A 14742-nucleotide genomic window follows, 5' to 3' on the forward strand; every position below is an offset into this window, starting at 1 on the left:
ATTTAAGCTCATCTCCCAGTGGTGCAGTGGCATAAGCTAACAAAAGTAGCCCCTTTTACTATAATTCTTGATTCACCATCTATATTTACTATACGAGGACTCTCACATAGCTTGTACCCATATTTCCTTAAGAGATTTCTAGTGGGACATTAAATGAATGCCAAGCTCTTGGTGTTTTATGCTGTGATGTGATCTATATTTAGGACCATTCCCCCTCCAATCCAAGTACTAGGAATTCTAATATCTTATCAATTCAGTAATTTTTTGTTAGTTTGATAGAAATCTTAAACCAATCCTAGTCTATTGAGTCAGAAGCTAAATTTTAACCAGATGCCTGGGTGATTATGGGCACACAATGGCTAGAAAAGCAATGTTCCAAAACATCTGGGCAGTCCTTCTGTGGACGTGGTAGTCAAAAACTTTTTAATGTCATGATAAAAACATACATTCATATTTTGGATTAAATTAGTGGATAATGCCTTTCCTTTATATTTGACTAAACAATACCTTAACTGTTATTACAAATTAAGTGTCTTAGTCTGGGTACATTAGAGAAACAAATCCACAGAAACCCATATGTATGAGATTGTTTTATATAAAGGGTAAGTGCACATCAAGAAAACATCCCCACCTAGTGCTGCCCAAGCCCACAAGTTCAACATTAGCCCATATGTCCGACACCAATCCACAAAGTCTTCTTCCATCTCACAAAACACACTCAATGATGCTGACTGTAGGAGGAAAGCCAAATCAGTGAACGTGTAAGCATTTCAGCACTGGCAGTGGTCTCCACACAGCTGCTCCCGCACCCAGGGCTGCACTGGGGTAGGTCCATGCAGCTCCTCCTCAGGGATGTCTTGCAGGAAGTGAACCTTGCCAGCTGAAGCATGGAACTGACTAAGGCAGCTGCACCCTGGTCTGACCATCAGAAAGTGAAAGACCAAAAGCTAGAAAGGTGAGGCTCACTGAGCCATTTATCTCTCCACCCTTCAATTAACCCTACATGTGTTTATCAGCCAAGTTGGCACAACACACTATCTCATTAAGTCATAGTAAATTAAGCCTTTATCTCTGAGAGCACAAAGATGTATTTGAGTCCTGTTCCTAGGAACCCATTTTGACCCGTAGTAAATTTCATCACAACAGGAAGTATGATAGAATGCAAATACAATATTGAAAAATATTAAGAGAACATAAGCATTGGAAAAAAACAAAAACAACCCACGTATTATTTGATGACATATCAGGGCATATTTTAGGGAAACTAGTTGATGTTTCTTTAAAAACAAAACAAACAACCATATGTAGGGAAGTTAGGAATATAATACAGATATGCATACATATTTCCTTCTGCAAAAGCCTTTGCTCTGAAATGGAGATATTTTTCATTGCTCCAGACTTGTAAATTTTGTTCAAAATCTTAGACATATCTCATTAAGAACTTCCAATTTGATGCACATAGTTGGAGGAAAGTCCCTAGGCGGTGTGTACAGTTTATGCTCAACTACCCACCTGAAGGTTAGTGGTTTGAACCACCCAGTGGAATGGTTGAAGAGAGATTTGGTGAACTGCTTCCGCAAACATCACCGTCAAGAAAACCCTGTGAAGCAGCTCCATTCTCTGACACATGAGGCCACCAGGAGTCCTCATTAGTTGGGTGGCAGTGGCATTTTTTTAAAGGCTGGATAAAGTCTTTGAAAGTAAATGCAAGGAAGGTGTGCTGGCCATGTCTGATGTATGCGGAGGCTTTGAGTTCCACTCGCTGGCCAACTTTTAAGGTACATTTTCTCTTCATTTAGATGGAAAATCATACCTATTTTACAGTGTTTTGTTTTGTTTTTAAATAGATTGGGATCCGTATTTTGACCCACCTGTAAGGAAGGGAAAATGCCAATGAACTGCAAAGGGAGTCCTCTGAGAAAGACCTGTCTGCTGCTTGGGTTGAGAGAAAGGGAGGCAGACCAGGGTGTGCAAATCTAGGTACTAAAAAGGTTTTCAAAACTTTCAAAAAGTCAGGAGAAACGTCAAGTATAAAGCCTTCTGCTTTCCAAGAGCCAGCAGAAAAGGACCATTGGGCTTCAGTTAAGAAAAAAGGAAATATCTAATAATAAAAATATTTCACTCACTCCCAACAGTGGGGGAAAAAATTAAGTGAATGAAAAATGTTATGGCATTCACCAAAAACTTACCATATCATACAAAAATATCGTTGGAAAATGCTATATTTTTGAAATGGTAATGTAGATTTCATGAAACCAAATAACAAACTTAATTACCTACTCACTGCTTTCTTAAAATATCCCATAGGCTAGTGATCCAACTTAGGTTGTCATTCTAGTCCAAAGGCAAGCCATGCTTGACACACTGCACCTTCCTCATGGGGTCCAGACCTATTTCACTCACAGAACAATATTTCTACTTCCCAAGATGCTCTCAGAGAGACAAAGAACAACTCTATTTTTAAAAATAGCCAAAGGGGTGTTTCTCACTCGCTCACTCACACTCTTTTCTGTAAAAACTGATTTCTTTTTCACTATGTTGATAATCAATAAAAGCCTTTCCTGAGCTCCCCAGAAGCACCTGGGGTAACCTAGCCCTTCGATAAATCGAGGCACTCTCCCAGAGGTTTCCAGGCCCAACCCCCCCCCCCCACTTTTAAGATGATATATGAGGGTCATATACAGGGACTTACCCAGCATCCTCTAAATTAAAAGTCATTGCAGCAGGTAGTTTAAGAAACAGATTTATAACAAGGTTCAAATGAAACAAAGGTATTCCTCACAGCTGTGAGCCATCTGTAACCAATTTTGGGGTATATTGAAGATAAATATGATCCCCTATACCCACCCCAGCCCCGTGCACGCACCGAGACTCATATAATATGCCACCCAGAGGAACCTTCATGTCCCCAAAGCTTACAGCTGCCTGTGGCCTTTCTTGTACAGTTTATATCAATTTCAAATCATTATGAGTCTGATTACCCAGAGCTTCACTTCGTTGTTTAACCTGAAAATGCTGGTTAGAGAAGTAAGGATCCTTTTAATTGCTACAAGACTCCCTGCTATGACGGATTATTCACTGTAATCGTGAAGGATGTTAGAATCCCAGCTGGGATAATATCCCAAAAGAGTGCAGAGAAAAATATGCACAAGGAGCAATATATCCCGGTGGTCCCTGAGGGGTCTTGAATCCAACAGACCGGAGGGCCTTCAGTGAAAAACACCCACGGCCTTTTACTGGCTGTGCAGCTTTGGTGTCCTTCCTTCCCCTTCTTCCTTCCTTCCTTCCTTCCTTCCTTCCTTCCTTCCTTCCTTCCCCTTCTTCCTTCCTTCCTTCCTTCCTTCCTTCCTTCCTTCCTTCCTTCCTTCCTTCCTTCCTTCCTTTCTTTCTCTAAGGCAATGTATTGCCTAAGGAATTTGACTGCAAAAAGACCTCTTTAAAGTGTAAAAAAGCAAAGATGTCACTTTGATCACCCAGAGAAGTTTTTTCAACGGGCTCATCAGCTCGCATGGACACAAGTGCCTGAGCGTGGATGCATTTGCGCTGTGCTGCTGGCAAAGGCTCATGCCTCTGGCATGCGTTCTTGGTGGCACTGCGGTTGGTGTTGCCCAGTGTGATAACTCCTGGTGGCACACCCTGCCCTCCAGGGATTTCCTCCTGTCCCGGGTGGTGGAATATCCTTACTGATGTTTAGTATCAGACAGTTTTAACAGTAGAATAACATGAGGAAAACAGAGGTGCGTAAGTATACTGATTAGAGTATCTGAGCAACAAGAAAAAGAGTTTTGTAAGATCTTTCTACATTGAATTACACTGTTATTAGTAATGGAGCCAAAGTCGTTTTTCATGTTTCCCCTTTCTGTCCTCTGATTGCTGCTTAATTCTCAAAGAGGCTATTGATGGATAACAGGTTCACAATTATCACTTATCACATTTTTGTAGCTAAGACACCAGAAAATTTGACAAAACCAGTGACTATAAACATATCGGTGGCAATGGAAACGATAGTCCATGCTTGCAGTGTGGCCACAACCATTTTCTTTGAAACCTAGTTGTAATTGGGTGACGATAACAGTGCTGACAGGAGTTCATCAGAGGGTTCACAAAGTAAACCAACAGTGTGTTCACCTTGCAGGTATATGGACGCATGTAAGCTAGGCTCATGAAAATGTTTTTGTTGTTATAACTGGTTACAGAAATATTTTTGTAAAGAGTATATGACGTACTGAAGCATGGTCCAAATATTTTCCAGCCATTTTGATGTCACTCAGTCTCTCTGACAGAGTCATGCTAAGACATCTGCACCCCCCACAGTCCCTTGTGTTGCCACTGCTTGGATTTCCAGAAGACTGATCCTGTCTGCCTTAGGTGAGTCTTCCTCTTTAGGAGTGGGAATGGCAAGGCTTTGTCTTGATTTTGGGGGGTACACTGCCCAAAGAGATTAATGTCTGGAGATAGACCACACACTTGATAAAACAGAAAGTCTCTATGAAGAAGAGGAGGCACCTTAGTGAGATGGCTGCAAACAATAGGCTCCAACACAGCAATGGTTATGAGTTGGCCCCAGGCCAGACACAGGCATTAGTCTGCTGTGCCTAGGACCAACCGAGTTGGAATCAACTCAAAGACTCCAAAGGACCACAACAAACCCATTAGCAGGTTGAGACCACAGTCTTAAAGAAATAAGAAAAGAAGCAACTATCTCATCCTGAAGTTTCTAAACAACCTAAAAGAAGTCACTTCTGAATCTATTGTTTAATCTCCCATCCCTAGGAAATCTGTGTAGGTGGGAAGAAGAACCGCAGGATAGAGGAATAGCCAGGCATCTTCAACTGCCTTTTAAAGTCGACTTAGGCCTGCCTTGCTCACATGTCCGAAGCATTCTGAAGTTTTGGCCCTTTTAATACTCACTGGGTCAATTCTCACTCATAGTCACCCCATAGGACAGGGTAGAACCGCTCCGATGTGCTTCTGAGACTAAAACTCTCTATGGGAGTAGTTCTCTCTCCAAGCAGCTGGTGGTTTTGAACTGCTGATCTTGCAGCTAACAGCCCAATGTGTAACCACTGTGCTACCAGAGCTCCTTTTTAACACAGAGCTCTGATTATTTCTAGAATGAGACTAGAAAACCCAGTTTGACTTAAACTAGGCAATGGATTGTCTTCGGGCCTCAATCCTCACGGCCATCAAGTTGATGTCAACTTCTAGCCACCCTATAGGACAGACTAGAACTGTCCCCGTGAGTTTCAGAGACTGTCGCTCTTTGTGGGGCTAGAAAGCCCCATCTTACTCCCTATGGAGAATCATTAGGAAGTGTGAATGAACTGAACAATGGAGAAGTTAGGAATCTCTAGAGGAGATTCTAGAATGATTCCAGGGGTCTGCTGGCGTTGCCCACAGGGGTAGCATTTAACACAGTGATGCTGCGGTCCATGTTGACTGAACTAGTCTAAAATATATGATGACTAAAGTTGATTTTCACCTTTTCAGAAAGCGTCTATGTTTTGTCAATCTTTAAGAAGCTGCATCTCCTTCTGGACACAATATCTGACTTGGAAACTAGACACATTCTTCCTCCAACAACCACCCATGACCTTACACGACCTGCAAGTTCCCACCAGGATCCCAGGTGGAATGAGAGAGAGGTGTTAGCTTACTGACATGAGGTGAGGGAGAGGCGATCTCTGTGGGATATAAAACCACAGTTTTCAAATTTAGAGAATTCTTATAAGGCAGAGTGAGTTATAGATGTGAAGAGGAAATTTAGAACTCTATGACTGTTAAGAATGAAAAAAGGTCAGGAATCTGATGAAATGTTTTAAAATATCCTCACCTCCTTGGATGATTCAATAGACACGCTCATGACACAGAAAACACTCACAAACATAACGATGCAAGCATAATTTTGATTATGAGCACAACGGTGGATCACCAGTAGGCATACTGTGTCCCATGGGAAACCCCTGGCTCTCTTTCAATGGTACTCAGATACTTAATTTCTGCTGAATCAACACCAAGACATCTTGCATTTTATTGCAAGGTTTCTTTTACAACTGTACTGCCCAGGTAGGTTTCATTAACTCACAATTGCAGGTGAGTTCCCGATGACCAACTGCAGACAGCTTTAAGATAATTTACAGCCTGGGGTGCTTCTGCTGACTCCCCAGGTGAGTCACATCAAGAAGAAAAAGCGGAGCTAGCAGCTTGGCTAGTAACACAAAGTGAGTAAGATTTACATGGTCAGAATATCTGTGTCTCCTTCACTAACATGAGAACACCTTCCACACACATTAAAAAACATGTTTACAACTGGAATACAACAAAGTTAAAATTTATGCCTTTAAGTAATTGAGTGAGTTATTTGTTAGGTACGATTGTGCCAGTTTCTACTCATAACAAACCAAAAAACCAAAAAACCAAACTCACCACCATTGCGTTGATGCCAACTCATAGCCACCCTCCAAGACAGGGAAAATCAGCCAGTGTGAGTTTTTGAGACTGGAACTCTTTGAGGGAATAAAAATGTCTGTCTTTCTCCATCAGAGCAGTGTGTGGGTTTGAACTGCTGACCTTGCAGTTAGCAGCCCAGTGCATCACTTCTGGGCCACCAGAACCCTGTATGGCAGGTAGGACCACCACACGGGGTTTCCTAGGCTCCAATCTCCAGAGGGAAGGAGTTCTGGCGGCACACTGGTGAAGTCACTCAGCTGCTAATGGGAAGGCCGGGCATTGGAGACCACAAACCACTCAGGGGGAGAGAGATGTGGTCATCTGTTTCCGCAGATTTACAGCCTGGGCCACTCTGAGGGCAGTTCTGCTCTGACCGGAAGGGTCTCTATGAGTCCAAATCCACAGGTGGCAGTTGTCTGGGTTTGGTCATCTTTACCGGCGCTGATTGCTTGGTAGTCTGGCTTTTCCTCCCACAGAGAGTTGGGTGGTTTTGAACTGCTGACATATGGCTGGCAAGCAGAATACACAACGGTTTGCCAACAAGGCTACTAATCAAATGATTAATGTCTGTTCGTTGACTAAGTTTTACCTATTTCAATGGGTGTAACCTAGTAAGAAAAAAGTTTAAATCGCCAATCAAATTCTAACATTTGATTCTCCCCACACCCCAAAAACAACTTTACCAAGGTCAGTTAAGGGTCACAGGGAAGTTTTCAATATGTATTATAAAAATCCAGGGCGATGATTGGAATACTGATGGACTTTGAACGTATATTAGGTTATAAATATATTTGTTAGGAATGTATTCAGTCAAAATAATCTCTCTCTCTCACACACGCACACACACACACACACACACACAGTAACCAGTCCAAGGCACCTGTGCTGACCCACCATGCCATGGGTGGCCAGTCTACCATCTTGAACATTTCTGCCTTCATTCCATATGTATTTCTTCATAGCCACACAGTAGCTGTGGCACCTCCAAACCTGCCCTCTGTGATCCCAGGCCAAGTGAAGGGGTTAGGGAAGGGCGAAGGTGATACTGTCTGCCTAATGAGGCCATCTACACCTTTTCACTTGGGAAAATTGGCTCTTGCCAAAAGTTTCTACTTTTCTTTCCTTGGACTGAACTATGTCACATTTTAATACCTGTCTTGTAGGCCCTGGACCATCCAACATCCATACATTCCTCTCTTTCCAAAAGACATTTTCTATGCACTTACATGTGATCCAAGAGAAATAGCCTCAGTCTCTGTCAGTGACTGCCTTCTACTTGGGGTCCAGGCTATCTGGGTACTATGTGGATCCATCTCCCTGCTGCTTCTGAATGTAACTCTGTTGTCTGGGGAGGCTCATCACCCGGCATGGGCCAGCATGGCCCCTGGATTTCAATGGGCTCCAGGGATGCTGATGCTGCCAGGCACCAGGAAGTAGTGTCTACTCATTTATAGCTCTGATGTCATCTATAACCTTCACACTGTGGATTGCTGCTTGGGTAATAAAATGCAAGCAAATGTAAACTTGAACTTTGTCCGAGTGAGAATTCTTGCAAACTGAGATCAGCCCTTGTGGTCTGACCTAACCCAGCGGGCTGGCTTTACCGTGTCTCCACATTGTGACTATAGGGGTCCAGCAAAGGCGACAAATTAGTTACACAGGTGTGACCATAAGCCCATTCATAAAGCACAGTCACCCTTGCAGACCTAAGTAGAAATGATTTCAGTTATTGGTGTTCTTACATAAGTTCAGAAACGAGCCCATAAACAACCAAGCAAAGAGGAGTGTCTCCAGCATCAAGCTTTACCCATAATCCTTTCTAACCTGAGATTTCCCTGGAGAATTAGTATCCAACTCTCCCTTCTTGGAATTCCCCATTGCTTCCCTCAGGTTCCAAAATATCTAAGAAGGGGACTGCATTCCATACAGTCTCCCATTGTAGAAACAGCAGCGGCCCGTAAGGGCCGCTTCCTCTGTGACATGGAAAAGGCGGACCCTGCTTGGAGAGCGCAGGTTAATGGCCCCGGGGTCTTCCAGTGCCTAGGCCACTTCCCCACTCGGTTCCGTGAGTGGGGAGAGAAATCCTAAGAAAGGCACCTGCCTCTGAATACAACGCATGTTTCATTTGGAAATACCCCACGGGGTCCTTCTGAACCCAGATCCCAACCCTACATAACTGGTCAAAGAGAGTTCATGAAAGGGATATGATTGCCCAAGATTCCAGAACGTATTCCATGAATGGTGGGGAAGCATCTTACAGAATTCATGCAGGGTAGCTCTCTGGCATGCAGAAGATGGAGCTGCTCTCGGGGCAGTCGCTGCACTGACTTTACCACCAGGGGGCAGCACGTCACAGACAGTGTGGTGATGGAGGAACTCAGATGCACAGGGTCTCAAGACGTTTTCTAATGATTACGTCAGGCAAGCAGGGCATCTTAGAGAGCAAACCATCAGAAATAACCCTTACAGCTACGTGGGAAAAAAATTTAACACGTGTGCAAAGACTGCCACGTCTCCCTCGCTCTCCCCACTATATCCATAGCTATTAATGTAGATGAATATGTATAGATACTGATTCTTCATTAACAATAGTGAAAGACAAAGAAATTGTTCTCTTAACTGCAGAATGGAAGTACCTAGCCTGATAAGAATGTTAAAGTTTGGTTGTATTCATTTAGGACATGGTCACCTAAAAGCCCAGCATTTCCCCAAACTAGTTTATATGGCAAATTCCATCGTTTACTTAGATTGGCAACTTTTAAAAGGCTGTGGGTGTCTCCGCAGTTTTCATGTTCTCACCTGCGAGATGGAAGAATAACAGTAGCCTCCCCAGGGAAGAGGAATTGCTGCTCAGGGGTATGTTTCTTGCCTCTCAGAGGAAGATGGGGCTCAATTCCTGGCCAGTTTACCTGACGCATGGCCACCACCCATTTGTTGGTGGTTGTTCGGTGCTGTCAAGTCGGTTCTGACCCACAGAGACCCAGGCACAACAGAACAACACACTGTCCGGTCCTGTGTCATCCTCACCATTGTTCCCGAGCCTCAACCCATTGCAGCCAGGGCCTCCTTATTTCCCACTGTCTGTCCACTTCCCCAAGCATGAGGACCTTCTCCAGGCACCGGTCTCCCCTGAGAACCTGTCCAAAGCTATGAGATAAAGTCTCTCCATCCTAGACTCTAAGAAGCCTTCTGGCCTTACTTCTTCCAAGACAGATTGATCTGTCCTCTTAGCAGTCCTTGGTACTTTCAATATTCTTCTCCAGCACTGTATCCAAGTGCATCTGTTCCTCTGCAGTCTTCCTTATTCGATGTTCAACTTTCACATGCCTGCGAGGCAATTGAAAATACCATGGCCTGGGGTAGGCTCACCGTAGTCGTCAAAGCAACATCCTTGCTTTTCAATACTCTAAAGCTGTGGTTCTCAACCTTCCTACTGCTGTGACTCTTTAATACAGTTCCTCGTGTTGTGGTGAACCCCCCCCAACCATAACATTATTTTCATTGCTACTTCATAACTGTAATTTTGCGACTGTTATGAATCGGGCGACCCCTGTGAAAGGGTTGTTTGGCCCCCAAAGGGGTCACAACCCACAGGTTGAGAACCGCTGCTCTAAAGCGCTCTTGAGTAGCAGCAGGTTTACCCAATGCAGCACATCTTTGGAGCTCTTGACTGCTGCTCCCATGAGTGCTGATTGTGGAGCAACACAAGAAACAACTTGACAGCTTCAATCCATTTATCTTGATGCCTTCTCTTGGTTCCGTTGTAAGGATCCTGGTCTTCTTTCATAGCTGTCAGCAGAGTTTTACACGTTGAAATTATGCAAACAGGTTTTGATAGAGCTTTTATACTAAAACAGACTACGAAGAAATGTCTGGAAATCTATGTCCAAAAATCACTCAGTGAAAGTTCTTTCAAAAACTAGTAATCTGACCTCCGCCAGACCATGTGGATGTTACAGGACTGGGTAGTACTTAGTTCTGTTGCGCTTGAGGTGGCTATGAGTCAAGGCTGACTCAACAGCAGCTGATAAGGACAGCAACCTCATGGGAAGGTTGTGAGCATTCAATGAAGTAATGCAAATGAAGAGTCTAACACAGCTCGCCAGCCTTTGATAAATGCTCCTTCCAGGCCTTTTAAACCCAGGACTTGGTCACCTCATGGGAGAGAAGGAGGAAACCAGGGGAAGGGGCGCTCAGCCCAGCAGAGAGAAGTGGAGACCAAATTCTTGGTCGACACAGCTGACATCCCAGGGCCTGGGCTGAAGTGCTGCAGGTGGGGAGTCTGGCTGGCACCTTGCATGGACAGCGAGGTCTGGGAGCACAGGTCAGAAGAGGCTAGAGCGAGCAGCAGTACCTCCTTCATCTTCCTCACACTTCTGCCTCTACAACTTGCTCTGGACTTCAGTGCGATGGCAAGACTGCCTACAGGGTAGGTCCTGTTTCCATTTTTTAATCCATTTCTTCTCTTTAGCTCTATTTCTCTTCGCTTCCTGATCTAAATGTGCTAACTTCTTTGTTCTCTTCTGTCTACAAACCTCTCTCTCTTTTTTCTTCATCCAACAAACAACCATTTATTGAGACTGGCTCTGTGCAATGCACCCGTGTCCTGGGAATAGGGTGAACATGACCTTGTTTTAATGACAGCTGCCTTCTGGAGGGGCAAATAGAACATAAGCACCAGAACAAACACATGGCATCATTTCTGATCGTAGTTAACATCCGGGTGAGAGGTGGCAGAGATGGGCCTCAGTGGAGGTGCTTCTTGGAGGAGGGGACAAGAAAGCTGAGGCTTGAGTGATAGAAACAAAGCAGCCATATACAGGTCACAGCAGTCTAGGTCAGCAGTATCTTCCGTGTTGTTGGGGGCTTTCGAGTCAGCCCCGCCTCATGATGCACCCATGTGTGCCGAGCAGCACCCTTAATCCTCAAAGGAATATTTTTCCTTTTCAACACTTTAGAGCGGTCTCATGCATCAGGTTTACCCACTAAAATGCATCATTTAGTTCCTTGACTGCTGCTTCCATGAGCAGCAGTAGTAACCTAGCCTTTAACTGACCCCCATTCAGGAGGGCAAGACACTCTCTATGGGCTCGCTGTGTTGGGGGGCAAAACCAAGGCCTGTAAGAGTAAGTAGGGGGGTGGGGAGAGAAGATATTAGAAATCAGCTCCTCACAGGCTTTGTAGCCAGGGTAAGGAGTTTAATTTTTCTCAAAAGCAAAAGAAGTGTTCTGTGCATGCCTCAAAGATTTCTACAATGTCATCAGTATATTCTTCTATGTTTTTTCCTATTAGATTTGCAGTTTGTAGTTCCCCTCTTGGATAAAAATATCCCTTCTCTCCTTGATATGACTGACTCTTGGGGGTAGGGACTCTGAGATGGGTGGACCTATGCTCTGGTGTCCATCTTTAAGCTCCTGAGCTTAGCCTGAGTTTGTTCCAATCCCACTCCAAATGCAAGAAAACTTAGAAAAATGAAGACCCTCTGGATATTGAAAGAAAAGCCACATGCTTTCTCTGTTAGTGGAGGTTTGCTTTCCCCAACACGACACAGACTGGGCTGTATTAGTTAAGTAGTAGTTACAACTTGCATAAAAAGTGAGAAGGAGACTAAGAGGGAAAACCCCAAAACTCAGGTTCCCGGCATCTGGAAGCACAGCAGCGACTCTCTTAGATCTCAAGTGGGTGCATTTTTCTTTTATGAGGTGCAATAGGTCACCTTCCTCTCATTAATTACTCACTGTATGATCTGGAAGGGGATAACTTTCCAGAGTCTTGGTCAACAAACTCAGCCCATGTTCTGGTCATCTTTCCTCTGCCACACTCTCCCTTCCCTGGCACCGTGTTGGTAACTTGGACCCAAGTCAAGGAAAGGGCTGCAGGTTAGCCAAAGTTACCAGTGACTGTGAGATAAAATCGTACCCTGCCAGAAGAGTTGGAATTCTTCGAGCCAAGTATCTCCCGTCACCCCAAACCAGATTCCCATCCTTCCATGCATTTAACGCATACATACTGAATACGGACTCTGTGCTATGGACTGGAGAAATAAGTTCACACATAACATATATTTGGTCTTATGGAATTTTCAGTCTATGTAGAATCACATTTCAAATCGCTTTGGGGCTAGGAGACGCATACAAATGCATGAGGAGCTGAGGGGTGTGATTGAAAGCACCGTAGCTAGTACCACTGAGCCGCAGTGTTAAGTAGAAAAGAGGGGCTGCGACAAACTGGAGCGTCCCTGTCAGGGGACGTACCTAAGCCTCGGCGGTGTTGTGGATATGGGTAAATGACGACATCCTGCCTTCCATATGGATTACACCTGAGTATGAAGAAATAGAATCTTCAGAAATGGACCAATAAGCAACATCATTGAAAAATGATGAAAAAATGCAGGTTGTCAATGAATTCACTCTACTAGATCAACAATCTACCTTTATTGGAGACAGGAGCAAAAAAATGAAAGGGTGTATTACATGGAACAGATCTACTACCAATTTTTTTTTCAGTTTTATGAAGTAAAGCTATCTCTGATGATTAGGTGCTCCTGACCCAGGCCAGTGTCTTTCAGTCACCTCATGGGTGTAAAAGCTGGACAAGGAAACAGGAAAACGGACAGAGGTGTGCACTTGCACCGTGATGCTGGCAGAGAACATCAAGTAGATTGTAAATGCCCCCAAAATGAAAAGTCAGAATGGGTCTTCGAGGCGAGGCCGGAGAAACTGCAGTTGGCGTACTTCGGACGTGTCATTAGGAAAGGTTAGTCACTGAGGAGAGAACAACCTGAGTAGGAAAGTAGAGCAAAAAGCCCAACCAATCTCGATGGCGACTCATGGGGACCTTGTCAGACAGGGTTGTGAGCCCCTGTGAGCTTCGAAATCTGTAACTCTTTATGGGAGTAGAAAGCCGATCCCTTGCCAAGGAGACCACCAACGAAAAGGAGAGAAACTTTCAAGGAGACGGATGGACTCAATAGCTGGAACAGTGAAGTCAAACACACCTGGGATCTTGAAGTTAGTACAGTGTCGGGCAACATTTTAATGTGATATGTCAGGTTCCCATGAATTAAAGCTGACCTGATGACAAGTAACAACAGCACAATCAACGACACACTTAGTATGTTTGAAATGCAATTATTTTTCAAGAAAATGGAAATATCTATCTATCTATCTATCTATCTATCTATCTATCTATCTATCTATCTATCTATCTACACACAGGTATAGGAAGATCTGTAGATTTAGAAAACCTAACTGCCTTATCTTTATGTATCTATGTCTATAGCTGATGGATTTGGCTAGGAAACTTCTAGTTTCCATCTTCAGATCGAGGGATAGAATTTAACATCACAATCTATTTCCATGAAAGACCATTCTAAATTGTCTTTGATTTGGTGGCCAGCTAGGAGAACATAATGGTCTTTAATTAAAAAAAAGCAAGGAAAATTGTAAAGTATGGGAAGAACAGATACATTTTATTCATTAAGAATCACATGGGGTCTGTCTGTAGTGTGGAAATACAATAACGATAAATAACACCTGCCTGGTTCAGTGCCACTGGATCCACCGGGATGTCCACACTACAAATCTCAATACAACGAATGGCCTTATGTCCCTGACATGCTAATGGCATAGAGATAAAGCAAGTTCCTTTGAGGGGCAGATCATGATATGTATTTAGTAAATTGGATATATTTATAAAACAAAGGACTCTAACCCTAATTATTAGGACCTCCCTATACCACCTCCGGAGTGAATTATGAGTAGACAATTGATTTTCCTCTAGTTGGAGCATTACCACCAAACTCAGTAGTTGTCTTGAAATTCCCTTTTTTTATAAAGTGGATGAATATAGAAACTAGTATTGGAAGGGCTGTCTGGGCAGCGCCGAGGGTTGGCTTAGATGTGTGTGGAGCAAATGGAAGAACATTAGGGAAAAAAAGCTCGCACATGTGTTATCACTGGCAATTCTGAGCACAACCTTGTTCCAAATAGCAATCCTAAACACTACCTAGAAGAGAAAAGCCAGCTGAAATAAATAGTCCAGATGTTTCCCTGCGCTTGTAAAATGAAATACCACACAATAAACAGGGAGAGATGACATCAAAGTAGTCCACAAAGCCAGAGTCTTAATGGAATCAAAGATATTCCTAAAGCTTTCTTACATCTGTTGGTGTCTCACAGCACAGGCTCGTCTGGACCTGACCAGCTCCTATCTCGAATTGCACATCTGGAAACGTACATCTGGAAACAATGTCACAAGTTCATTCTTTTGCTGATGAAAAAGAAAGCAGAC

This window comes from Tenrec ecaudatus, chromosome 3 (assembly GCF_050624435.1).
Source record: "Tenrec ecaudatus isolate mTenEca1 chromosome 3, mTenEca1.hap1, whole genome shotgun sequence".
Lineage (NCBI taxonomy): Eukaryota > Metazoa > Chordata > Mammalia > Afrosoricida > Tenrecidae > Tenrec > Tenrec ecaudatus.